Consider the following 13,306-nt stretch of genomic DNA (forward strand, 5'->3'; position numbering starts at 1 on the left):
TTGTCAAAGCCAAATTAAATGGTTATCTATCTAATACTAATACCAATAATCAATTCAGTTCAATCCCTAATAATTCATGATAGATAAACTAATTAAACCGAGTTACAGGAGTTCAAAAGTGGGTATTTGATTTTGAGGACGCTGGACGCAAAAGAAAGAATATTGGTTGGAGAAGGGATGTTCTTGATAAGGTCTTTTCCCAAGTGCTTGACATTTCTTTTGGTAGATTGTGCTTGACACTATGTATCAGTCTTTCAACTAGTACTGGCTAGAATTTGACATTGCCTTCCGATTGATGGAATTTCATCATCAAGTATCTTGTCAAAAGATAATAAATAAAAATATTGATATATTTTGGTTATCAAAAAACATGTTTCCTCCATTTAATTGCAACTGAGCTTAAGTTGCCTAACAAGTACATTTCTTATCGTATGCCATTGTATTGTATTCTGACTTGTGACTGCATCCTCTGATCCTCTATTCCTATGTAGCCACAGTTAGTGAATATGTATATGACATCATGATGAGTTTAAAGGAAAACAATGCCTAAGACATTCAGTCGGGCATATAGAAGGTAAAGTAAACAGATGGGTTAAGAATGGATACCCATTTAGTACTTTGTCTTTTAGAAAAACTGGAATGAAAAGTTTGGCATAATTTTGATCATGCAAATGTATGTATGTATGTATAATTTATAAATAAATTAATATGCATATATAAAAATATGATCATATTATGAAATTATCATTAAGAATATATATAATATATTTCTATCCCCATACTTTTGAAAATCCATATTATTCACATATTACACATTTTCTATGAATAGTTTGGCTGCTAATACATTTTTAGTCGAAATATGAATTTATGCATATAATGCATGCATTTACATTCATAACTTTGCCTTTGTTTATTTGTTTTGTTTTACTTGTGGAGTTAGGGTTTGTTGTTTAATTAAATGGGTTAGGTTGTGCTGGAAATTTATGCAAGATGACCAAATTAAACTTCAATTTTGATAGGATAATATTTATCTTTCTTGAGAAAATTGTAAAGGAACTGGTTATTCCAAATCCCTAGCAATATTCTCCCCCTTTTGCTCTACACACTCCCTTTATAAAATGCCTTAATTTTGACTAAAATAACCCTATAAATTTTGTCTTATAACATTTAAAAACAGTCTACACTATCACCAAAACAGGAAAAACGTCTAAAGAAAGTGGCAAACTGGCAATAGCTACCCGTTAAATAAAATGGACAATGCAGTAGCTAAGTGAAAATTGAAAGAAAAGAAAAGAAAAAGAATATAAGTATATATAAATAACCCTTTTGTAAAAAACTATTTAGTTGGTGTGAAAGTTATGTTTGTGTGTTATTTATGTTGCACAACCAAGGATTTTTTTTTTCTAAGTAAGAAATTAAGTTGTTGTACTAAAGTTGCATGGATTGAAGAGCACTTGAAAAGGGTGTATATAGTGATGGTGTGTTACCTTTTCCACTGAAAATATTCAGACATCAAAAACAAGGAAAAGGATAAAGATCTGAGTGGGATCAATTTTGATTCAATAAAAGGGTCTGATGTTGACTCCATGTAGAGAAGATAATGAATGAATATACAAATAAAAAAGGCATAGAAACTGCAAAAGGGAAAATGAAAATAAGCTGGGGGTGGGGGTCCCTCCATGGCATATAGTGAATTCTAGTGCAACAAGGGAATCCCCATCTTTATTGAATGACAACAAAAGAAACCCTAATAAAAGTTAAAAGCAATAAAGTCAGACAAAATTAGGGTCAGGTTTCCCGTTCACTACTTCGGTTGGGTAGTGACCAAAGCCAAGAATTTAATATCTCTCCCTCTCTCTCTCTCTGGTCTACAACTCCCCATGCAAAGAGACTTAAAGGAGAATTAATGGTTGGGCTACGTGGTGTCGGTGCGATTCCGACATGCAAAGTTCACACCCCATTCTTCTGCATTCCATCTCATCAATTATACAATTATTTAAAATCCCCTTGTCCACCCCATCTCCTGCAACCCTTCTCTCTCTGTCTCTGTCTCTCTCTCTCAAAAGTCTCAATACCAACCTTCATTGTGGTTAATTGGTTTTTGTTGTTTGAGCAAACCTAATTGTATCTATCTTCCAGTAATCTCTAATCAAGTCTATATACGTGGTATACTGGTATACGTAAGAGAGAGAGAGAGAGGTTTATAGGGAAGGACCCATGACCCATCAAACCAAAGGTGGATTAATGCTTCAGTGGGAGTTACCCAATCGCGAGAACTAATCAACCAGCAAATTAACATTTGTTTTTAAGCACACCAAATATTTCTTTCACGAAATAATAAAATAAAACATTCACGTCTTCGTCTGGTAGTTCTCTACGATCCTGACACAAAGGAAACATGGGATGTCACGGCCACCCGACTTTTCTCTTTTGCCATTGCCATCACTCCCTCTCTCTCTCTCTCTCTCATGATTACGACTTTCTGAAGTTTCAAGAAAATAAAAAACAAACAGTGTTTCACTTTTTTCTGTTTCGGTCTTTTGGATTTTGCCTCTCCCTCTCCCTCTCCCTCTCTCTCTCTCTATCTCTATCTCTATCTGTTAGATTTATTGAGAAGAAAGAAGGGGGGATACAGAAAGTGCAGAATGCAATCCCATCATAAGTCCAGAACTGAAGTCGACCCATGCACGTACGATAGAAGGAGGGTGAAGTAGGAACTTGTTGGTGTGGTGTCTCTTTAATTCACTCTTTCCTAACAGTGTGCATGCGTGTTGGTTAGGCTTACCGGTCCCCCCACCCCCCTTTAAAGCCCTTTTCTGTTTGGGGGGGATCCTGTGACAGACCACGTTTCCCTTCTTTATTTACTTTTATTTCTTTATTCTTCTTGTTCCTCCCTTTTCTGGTGACATGGGAGAGTAGACACAGAATTGAATTTGACATCCCCAGCAACGAAACCCGAGACATTGTTGCTATACCTATACTATACAAGCCCCACAGGTTCCTTTTTTATTCATACCTGCACCCCAACCCAGCTCATGTTCCAGACGGATCCTGTTGGTAGGGGTGCTCAACAAAAAACCAAAAAAAAAAAAAAAAAAAAACAAACCGATAAATTCAGTTAATCGAACCGATAGATTTTTTTGATGTTTTTCAAGAACTGGTGGTGCTGGAATCATCAATTTGATTTTCAATTAAACTAGTGGTGAATTGAACGCACACACATATATAGAGCTTGTTTGAACTAGTTAAAATTCGTTTGTCTTTTTGGCTATTGCTTATATACCAATGAGTGATGATCCTTTACAGTATTTATAAGTCAACTATTGATAGTTTATAGGTAATATTGGACTGTTGGTAGAGTCATAACTATTGCTAGTTTAACGTCTTTTGTTTCACTAAGCCACACTAAAACAAATGTGAATTAACATGCTATATTGATTTCTGTTTAGCCATGAAAGCTAGCTTTTTATGCACTTTTTAGAGTTTTAGGACTTGAGAGAGAAAGTGAGAGATTGAATCATTGAGCAGAAGTTTATGAAGGAGGAATATAACCTGACTGCTCCATTTGGTTGCATGTTAATTGAAGGAAAGGAGAACAAATTCCTGGGAATTGCCATTTTATATGATGTTAGTTTGTTTAATGGTCATTGATAAATGATAACAAATCTTTTCAAAAAGTGAGTGGTGGAAATAATTTGTTTTCCTTTATTTTGTGTGAAACCAAATGCACATGCATCAGAAATAAAAAAAAAAAAAGAAAAAACACACAAACCCACAACAAATAAATTTAAACAAAAAGACTTTGTTCTTTCTTTTAGGATTATGTGATTAGTAAGATTACAAACACATTATATTATGTTACATTGCATGCACATAAAGTTTCAGCTTAGGTCCTCAGCCTTCCTTTATTTATACTGTTACGAAGCACATATTTGTTTTGATTTTAGTGCAGGTCTTAAAATTAAATTTCATTATTTTATAATGTTAACTTATATCTTTACCTTTTTTCTACAAACCCATATAACCATTATTCTAAGAGAAAAGAATTACAGTGCCATGATCCTAGACTGTGATGATAATCAATCTTCACCAAATGCATGCATCAATTTAATTTCAATCTTGATTAATTCTGAGGAATTATTATCTGGAATTGGAATGATGGAAACAGAAGTTGTCTAGCTAATTTGCTTCTCTTCAAAATTGAAATCTATAGAGATTATAAATTTACCACCCTCATCACTACCAAAAACCTTAAATGAACTAAACTTACTTGCACATGGGTCCCAATAAATGTACCTAACATCTTATAGAAAATTGAAGTGGGTATGTGTGTCTACCAAGGAATACGTTTACAACATTCACTAAATGCAAACGTTCTTGCAGTAAATTCACAACATGCTTGCTTAAATGCATGCTTTTGGTGCAACATGTGACCATTATTTTATTCTACATATTGGTTGAAATTTTAAGGCCAGATAAAAACTTTCAGTTACTGCTCCGGCACAGAAAATTTTGTAAAAACTAAAAAAAAAAAAAAACAGAAGAAAGCAACCAAAAGTTCAATCTGAATGCCTTTGTTGGAATGCTTAAGGAACCAGAAGCAATTTAATCCACCTGTTTGACATTATGTATGAAACTATGTGTTCTTGGGGCTCCCATGATAATAACTCTATTTTTTATTATATTAATCAGAATAAATTAACAATTCTAAGATAACAACAACTATAATGTCTGTAAAATTTGATAAAATCAATGAGATATGAAAGAAAATTGATATTGTAATTTGTCAAAATATTGACTACAGGCTGAATTTTGGATAACATCATCATCATCCAAGCCTCATCCAACCACACAAGGTTGGTTACATGAATCCTGTTTCGACGTTTGATTTTATTTAGGGTCTATTTGGTTCATAGTTAGAATTGGAATTCGAATTGAAATCGAAATCCTTTGGAGTCCGAATTGAAATCGAAATCCTCTGGAGTCCGAATTGAAATCGAAATCCTCTGGAATTGGAATTGAGTGGTCCATTCTCATAGTCTGTTTGGTTCATACAAGAATTGAAATGTTAAATTAGAATCAGCAAGAATGGGAATGGAATTCCAATTTCGCCCAACCAAACAGTCCGAATCAGAATAACTCATTCCAATTCTGATTTCAAATCCCTATTCCCACAAACCAAACGGGGCCTTAATGTCATATCTAATGTCATATCTATTGATGATATGCGTGTGATCTGTTTTGTCTACATCACCAATCAGGAATTCATATTAAGTATGTGATGTCTAACAAAAATATTTTAATCCAATGTCCACCCAGAATGCATACATCCTTTTAAGAAATTGCAGAATATATCAGAGATTAGGTTTACATTGAAAAAATAATGTTTTGGTGAATCAGAATCAAAACCATTTTTTTTAAAAGGGTTTACAATTGACCAAGCCATTAACTACTTCTACTTGTTTAAATTGTTTTTGGTGGTTCAGAACTTCAAAGGCTATATTTCATGTTGGGATGCTAAATCAAATAACAAGTTGACTGTAGAGAGGAATGTCACTTGGTCATATTGAATTCAGGGTTATATGGTTGGGAATAAAAAGCTTATTAGAAACATTTGGCCTATAAATAATAGTAGCACCAAAACATATATTCCATGTGATTAGAGTCATGCAGTCTTTCAATTTATTTGACAGTGCACCAGATACGTGGAAGACCACGGTTTAATAAATCTAATTGCATTGTCCATGGGCTGGACTCAAAACAAGTTGAAACAGCTTAACGTTTTGATTTGATTTATTTTCTATTATTTTAAAAAGTATGAATATTCTCAAGAATATTTATAGAATTTTTTTATGATAAAATTTATTTCTTTATATTTAAATTTATTGATGAAAAACGAGGGCAAATAGAATAATTAGTTATTGATATTAAATAAGTTGAAAAGAGTTAATTTTAAGATATTCAATGTATTCAATTATCTTTCATTAAATCCAACATTTAAGGTATTAATTTTCATTCACCTTCATTGAATCGTATATTTAAGACTTTTTTTTTCTTCTAATCATTAAATTCTATAATTAAATACATACATAATAAATTAATAATTGCAATAACATAAAAACTTATACTTTTAAGAGTTTGGCTTCAGTCCAAACATGCTACATCCAGGTAAAGTTCATGCATTCAGAGGACGCACAACGTGTCCTCCGAATCGTGTGAGGGGCTGAAGCATGCGAGAAGCCTTCAGCCCCGTTAGTTACCACTACCGTTAGTTTGGATTAAGCAAAATGGGAGTTTTGCTCCTCTCCTCTCTTGTGATAAAACTCATGCTCTCTCTTGCCATCTGCCCGGCAACGACTTCACAACTATCACTGTCTAGACTGAAGTCGAACTCAAACACGAGTTTTTCTCCTCTCCTCTCCTCTCCTCTCGCAAACGAACCTTACGCTCTCTCTCCCCATCCACCCGACAACGACTGTACAACCATCACTGCCGGTGACAAACAATCATCACCAGCGGGATCAACCTCAAGTATTGTATTTTTTGCATCTCTTCTTCTTCCATCGCAAGCAATGAAGAGTTCACTACTCATAGTGGTGCCAACGTTGTCACCACAGATCTGGCAGACCTGGCCATGCTTTGAACTCTTTGGCTGAACAATCAAATGACATAATTGGTAAAACTCAGGGGAAGAAAGGAAGAATGCAATTTCAGGAAACAGACTATTAATACATCAATTCACTAAGAACAATAGGATAATAGGATAATAGTGCAGAAAGAAACGCAAAACTAATTAAGAGCACGATAAGACAGAATTTCTGTGCAATGAATATGTATTTCGCAAAACAACAAAAAAGTGATGGATAAAGAGCAATGAACAAATCAATCTATGCTAAACTACTAAAATTTCCATCAGATAAGTAAAGCACAATGTGAGACATTGAAATCTCATGATTTTGAAAATTGAGATTCTTATGCACCCAATGAATTTCAGAGAAAAGTGGATAGGGGGAACAGTTCGAATACTAACCGTTGCCTCTCCTTCGGACTCCATTGGCATCTGTTTCTATTCAGTCGGGTAGGGATGATCGATAAGATAAACTGGTTAAATCTCAATGAGATCTAAGGATCATCGGCACTCCAAAAAGTCTTGGGTCTGCCTCTCACCACATGCAAAAAAGCTTATATAGGAATCTGCTTTTCCATGTTTTCACTCTGAAAAACATATTTACCTTTTCTTCCTGAAATGGTTCAGTTCGAATTCAGATCTGCCTTGAAACACCTGAAAAAGATATACTAAGAATCAGCTTTCCCCCTTCCATAAGTCTTCTCTTGCAGTCAATTCCAGGTTGATTTCGCCACCGTTGATGATTGTTTGTCGTCGACAGTAATGGTTGTGTAGTCGCTACCGGGCGGATGAAGAGAGAGAGAATGAGGTTCGTCTACGACAGGAGAGGAGCAAAACTCGCATTTGAGTTTGGCTTTAGTCTAGGTGGTGATGGTTGTGCAGTAGCTGCCAGGCGGACGGGGAGAGAGAGCATGAGTTCGTCATAGGAGAGGAGCAAAACTCGCGTTTTGCTTAACCCAGATTAACGGTAGTGGTAACTAACGGGGCTGAAGGTTTCTAGCACGCTTCATCCCCGCGAACGTTGCTTGGATGCAGCGTGCCTGGACTGAAACCAATCTCTACTTTTAAAATCTACCTAGAAAAAATAGTGTTTTCATCTAAGTGGTGGTGAGAAATTAAACCATTTGGGTCAAATGGGACAATCCATGTTATCACAATTAAATAATAAAATTCAAAAATATATAAAACGAAAAAATATATAGAAGTTAAAAAAATGGAAACGTTTTTAACATCATATATTTGACATATTAAACAATAATAAGTATGATAAACAATGTTTTAAAAAACCAACTTGGAGGTCGACCTGCTTTTGCCTTCAGGTCACAAGTCACCAATTCAACTGTCAAGGTCAAAGGAGTCAAACCACTCTACGTCAACACTATGTGTGTGTGTGTAAAAATACATATTTTATCTATAAATAATATAATTATGTTTTACGTATATTATATATAATATATGTATTATGTTACATTTATTTATGTTTTTAATTCCATTTTATTTTTTTTTATTTATAAAAATATTAAAAATTGCAATTTGGGGCCAAAAAAGGTTTTTTTTTCGCGAAAATAGCAAGGCAAGGCGCATAATGCCCTTGGGATGTATAGATCTTGAAAAGTTGCTCAAAATAAATAAATAAAAAGATAACCCCAATCGGACATTGGAGTGCAAAGTTATGGTTTCCAAAAGTTTGCACATAATTAAGTGCACAGCCTACGACTTAGTTATTGGGTCAAATGGGTCTATGGTTGAACCAAGTTAGACGATTTTTAACCAAAAGAAGGAGTTTCAATAGAACCAAACCTAGAATCAAGGCTGAGTGACGGTTCGAACGGTTCAATCGACTAGGTCAACAACAAGTCGAAAACATTTATGATAAATAAGAAATGTTTTTATTAATGATGGAAATGAAATGTAAAATTTAAAACCAATTAGAAGTAAAACTAATTTCCTATTATCTCTCATTAAATCTCATATATAAGGTATATTCTCTTATTAAATCCTATATTTAAGATATATTTTTCTCATCATTAAACTGTAGTTAATTAAATACATAACATTAATTTTAATAATATAAAAATAAATATTTTAAAAAATAATTTGAAAACAAACCCATTTTCTTCCCTCTCGGTGGTGGGTATGCAATTCAACCATTTGGGGTCAAATCTATTAATAAATAATGCTGTAATTAAATAATAAAAAAATAAAAATAAATAAAATATATAATACAAAAAATAAAAATAATTGGGCATGGCATTAATATTGTATATTCATTATACTGAACTATTCAATGCATTCAATTATCTCTCATTAAATCCAACATTTGAGGTATTAATTTGCATTCACCTTCATTGAATCATATATTTAAGGCTTCTTTGTTTCTTCTCATCATTAAATTCTATAATTAAATACATACATAATAAATTAATAATTTCAATAGCATAAAAACTTATACTTTTAAAATCTACCTGAAAAAATAGCGTTTTCATCTAGGTGATGGTAAGAAATTAAACCATTTGGATAAAATGGGACAATCCATGTTGTCACAATTAAATAATAAAATGAAAAACATATAGAAATTAAAAAAAATAAGAACATTTTTAACATCATATATTTGACATATTAAACAATAATAAGTATGATAAATAATATTTTAAAAACCGACCCGAAGGTTGATCTGCTTTTGCCTTCAGGTCACAGGTCACTAATTCGACTATCAAGGTCAAACGAGTCAAACCGCTCTACGTCAACACTATGTGTGTGTGTGTGTAAAAATACATATTTTATCAATAAATAGTATAATTATGTTTTACATATCTCATAGTTATGTTTTACATATAATACATATAATATATGTATTATGTTATATTTATTTATATTTTTAATTCTATTTTAAATTTTTTAATTATAAAAAATATTAAAAATTGCAATGTGGGGCCAAAAAAGGTTTTTTGTTTTTGTGAAAAAAGCAAGGCAAGACACATAATGCCCTTGGGACGTATAGATCTTGAAAAGTTACTCAAAATAAATAGAAAAATAACCCCGATTGAACATTGGAGTGCAAAGTTATGGCTTCCAAAAGTTTGTACATAATTAAGTGTGCACAACCTCCGACTTGGTTATTGGGTCAAATGGGTCAATGGTTGAGCCGCCCAAGTTAGATGATTTTTAATGAAAAGGGGGAGTTTCAATAGAACCAAACCTAGAATCAAGGTCGAGTGATGGTTCGAACGGTTCAATCTGGCAGGTAAACAACAAGTTGAAAACATTGATGATAAATAAGAAATGTTTTTATTAATGATGGAAATGAAATGTAAAATTTAAAACCAATTGGAAGTAAAACTATTTTCCTATTATCTCTCATTAAATCTCATATATAAGGTATATTCTCTTATTAAATCCTATATTTTTTTATTAAATCCTATATTTAAGATATGTTTTTCTCATCATTAAATTGTAGTAATTAAATCCATAACAGTAATTTTAATAATATAAAAATAAATATTTTGAAAAATAATTTGAAAACAAAACCATTTTCTTCCCTCTCAATGGTGGGTAATAGGGTTGTTCATAAGAAGGCCCAACCCGACCAAATCGACCGACCCAACCCGAGTTGGCCGGGTTTTCATCAGCACCGGCCAATTTCGGTTGTACAAATTCATAAACCGATGGTTCGGGTCGGTTTCGGTTTTCTTGTGTGAAAACTGAAGCCGACCCGAACCGAACCAACTTAGTTCCTACTTAACTATTTAAATATATATTTTGATTTTAAATTAAATTGACCTAATCTATTTAAATATATATTTTGATTTTAATTTAAATATATTTTATATTTAAAACTATTAAATAAAGATATTTCAGTTTTACATAAAAACTGAAATATCTGACAACCCAAACTTGCACCACACAGGCACATGGGCCATGGGGGGCATGGATGAACTTAGAGCCGAAACTGACCCAAACCGACTCAAACTAACCAGGTCGGCTTTGTAACATTGGGTCGGTTTTGATTTCCATCCCAGGTAACCCGACCAGGTCGGGTCAGTTGGAAAAACCTCAATAAACCAACCCAACCCGACCCGTGAACAACCCTAGTGGGTAAGCAATTCAATCATCTGGGGTCAAATTCGTTAATAAATAATGTCATAATTAAATATTAGAAAAATAAAATAAATAAAATATATAATACAAAAAAATAAAAAGAACTGGGCATGTCATTAATATTGTATATTCATTATAATGAACAAAAATAAGTGTGAAATGTAAGAAGTATTTTTGCAAATGATGAAAATGAAATGATGTCATAGTCAAATAATAAAATTTTTAAAAATGGAAAATATAAAGAATCACAAAAATAAATATTGTACATAACATATAATGTTATATATTTATAAAAATAAAATATTGGATACATACATAATATTATACATTCATTATATTGAACAAAAATAAATATTATACATAAGATATAATTTTATCAATAATAAAAATATAATACAAAATTTAATGTCAACTTAGAAATCAAACTATTTTTCTTTTTAGGGTTAGTAGTTTGGGTCAAATGGATTAATCGATGATATAATAGTTAAATAATAAATATTTAAAAAATAATACAAAAGTATAAGTAATCAAAAGAGTATATAAAAAAATTATATTAACTATGTCAAACAAAAATTAAGTGTGATAAGTAAAAATTATGCATATAATATGAAATATACAATTTAAAATTGATCCGAAAGAATTTTATTTTCTTATTTAAATGGTGGGTCAATGATCCAACTTTTCAAAGAAATTCATAATGTCATAATTGAATAATAAATACATAAATGGAATATAAAATTTAGTAGTAGTAGTAGTAGTAGTAGTAGTAATAATAATAATAATAATAATAATAATAATAATAATAATAATAATAATAATAATAATAATAATAATAATTGTTATTGTAATTTAAAATTTTTGAAGGTGCACATTTTGTACAAGTATTTAAGTTTATTTTTAACCATATTGTTCCTTTTATTAATTTTGAATATCTATCCTAACTATGATATATCTAAAATTCAACTAATTAATATGAAAAAAAATCATACGTACGCACATGCTTAATTATATATATATATATATATATATATATATATATATATATATATTCTTTACTTGTACACATGTATATTTATATCGAAAAAGCTTTCACTAATCATAACTTATGAATTATGAATTCACATAAGCCCCCCACAAGGAGGTGCCCCACAACATCCCAATACATGGCTGGGATGTGTTGTGGGGCATTGTGGGGCGCTTCCTTGTGAGTTTGGATTCCTGCCCACACAAACTCTACTCACGTCTACCCATATAACATTACAGCCACATATGAAGAACTAATCTTATACATAGTATTATGTAGGGGGAGATATTCATAATTCACGGGATAGTGTGTTATAGGTAGATATGGGTGGAGTTCTCGTGGACAGATGATCGGGAGTCCTTCTCCTTATGGGGGCTGATTTGAACTTATGAATTACTACTTTTATGATGTGAGTTGATTAATTATAAGATTTTCTGGTATCATTTCTTTTTCACATCATAGTCAAACCCTAATAAGTAAGAAGGTATTATAAAGTTTAGAGGGAGCTGAAGTCATCAAGTGAGACCCAGGGTCAAGTGGCATGCACGTTGCTACAGAGTTTAGATCAGATCCCAACAGAGTTTACGGTCATGCATTCGGAGACATCTCCCCTCATCCCAATGCACGACTGTTGGGACTAGATTACTACAAGCCTAGGGGTTGCGTGGTCACAATTGGATCTCATAGCATAAATTCTAGTCGTTGTCCAAATTTTATTTCATTTCTTTTTTAACTTTTTAATTTTCAGCAATTACAATGATTTATCTATGTAGATCGTTCTTATATGCATAGTACAGAGTCATCAATCAAGGGTTTTAGTTTGGAGTCTGGATCTGTATCCGATGCACGGTCCCAACAGCATTCCAACAAGTGGTCAGATTCTTCCTCTATGCATAACTGCAATGACTTGTTGGGACCATGTGTTGGGATTGGATTGGGAATTTTAGTTTGGGCCCTTTTCCTTCTCTCATGGTTCAATTACCTTGGTCAATAGGTGAATCCATGGGGTCATAATCATAACAATAAAATTTTGAAAAAAATAACACCAAACAGTTTTGGTAGTATGACAAGTTAATGCTTGACTCAAATCGGAAATATGGTCAGACCACTAGTCCGACCAGTCGGGTCAGCAATGATTTGAAAATTCTACAATCAACCAATCTCTCTTCGATCATTTTACTCATCTCTCATTTTCATATAGATCTGTTCATAGGTCAGGTGGCCTGGTCTGTTCTTGGTCAGGCATGGACAATATTTTGAGATCACTTCTGCGCTCCACAGAGGGCCCCCAAACAAATGCCCCACATATACATCTATCTCAGTGTGCATTGAGAACATCTCCTGAAGTTGTCAATGGGAGATGTTTCCAATACATAGTTGGATATGCTGTGGAGCTTTTGTGGGGCACAGATGTGATTCTAATATTTTAGCCCTACAGGCTTAGGCTCAGGTCCAAAACACTTTTTTTTTTTTTTTTCAGGTTAGGCTTAGGCTTCCTCAAAAATTCCTGGCCTGAGCCTGAGCCCAAGCCCTATGTAATGATGTTTTATATAATA

The sequence above is a fragment of the Nelumbo nucifera genome, chromosome 1 (genome assembly GCF_055504915.1).
Source record: "Nelumbo nucifera cultivar China Antique chromosome 1, China Antique-T2T, whole genome shotgun sequence".
NCBI lineage: Eukaryota > Viridiplantae > Streptophyta > Magnoliopsida > Proteales > Nelumbonaceae > Nelumbo > Nelumbo nucifera.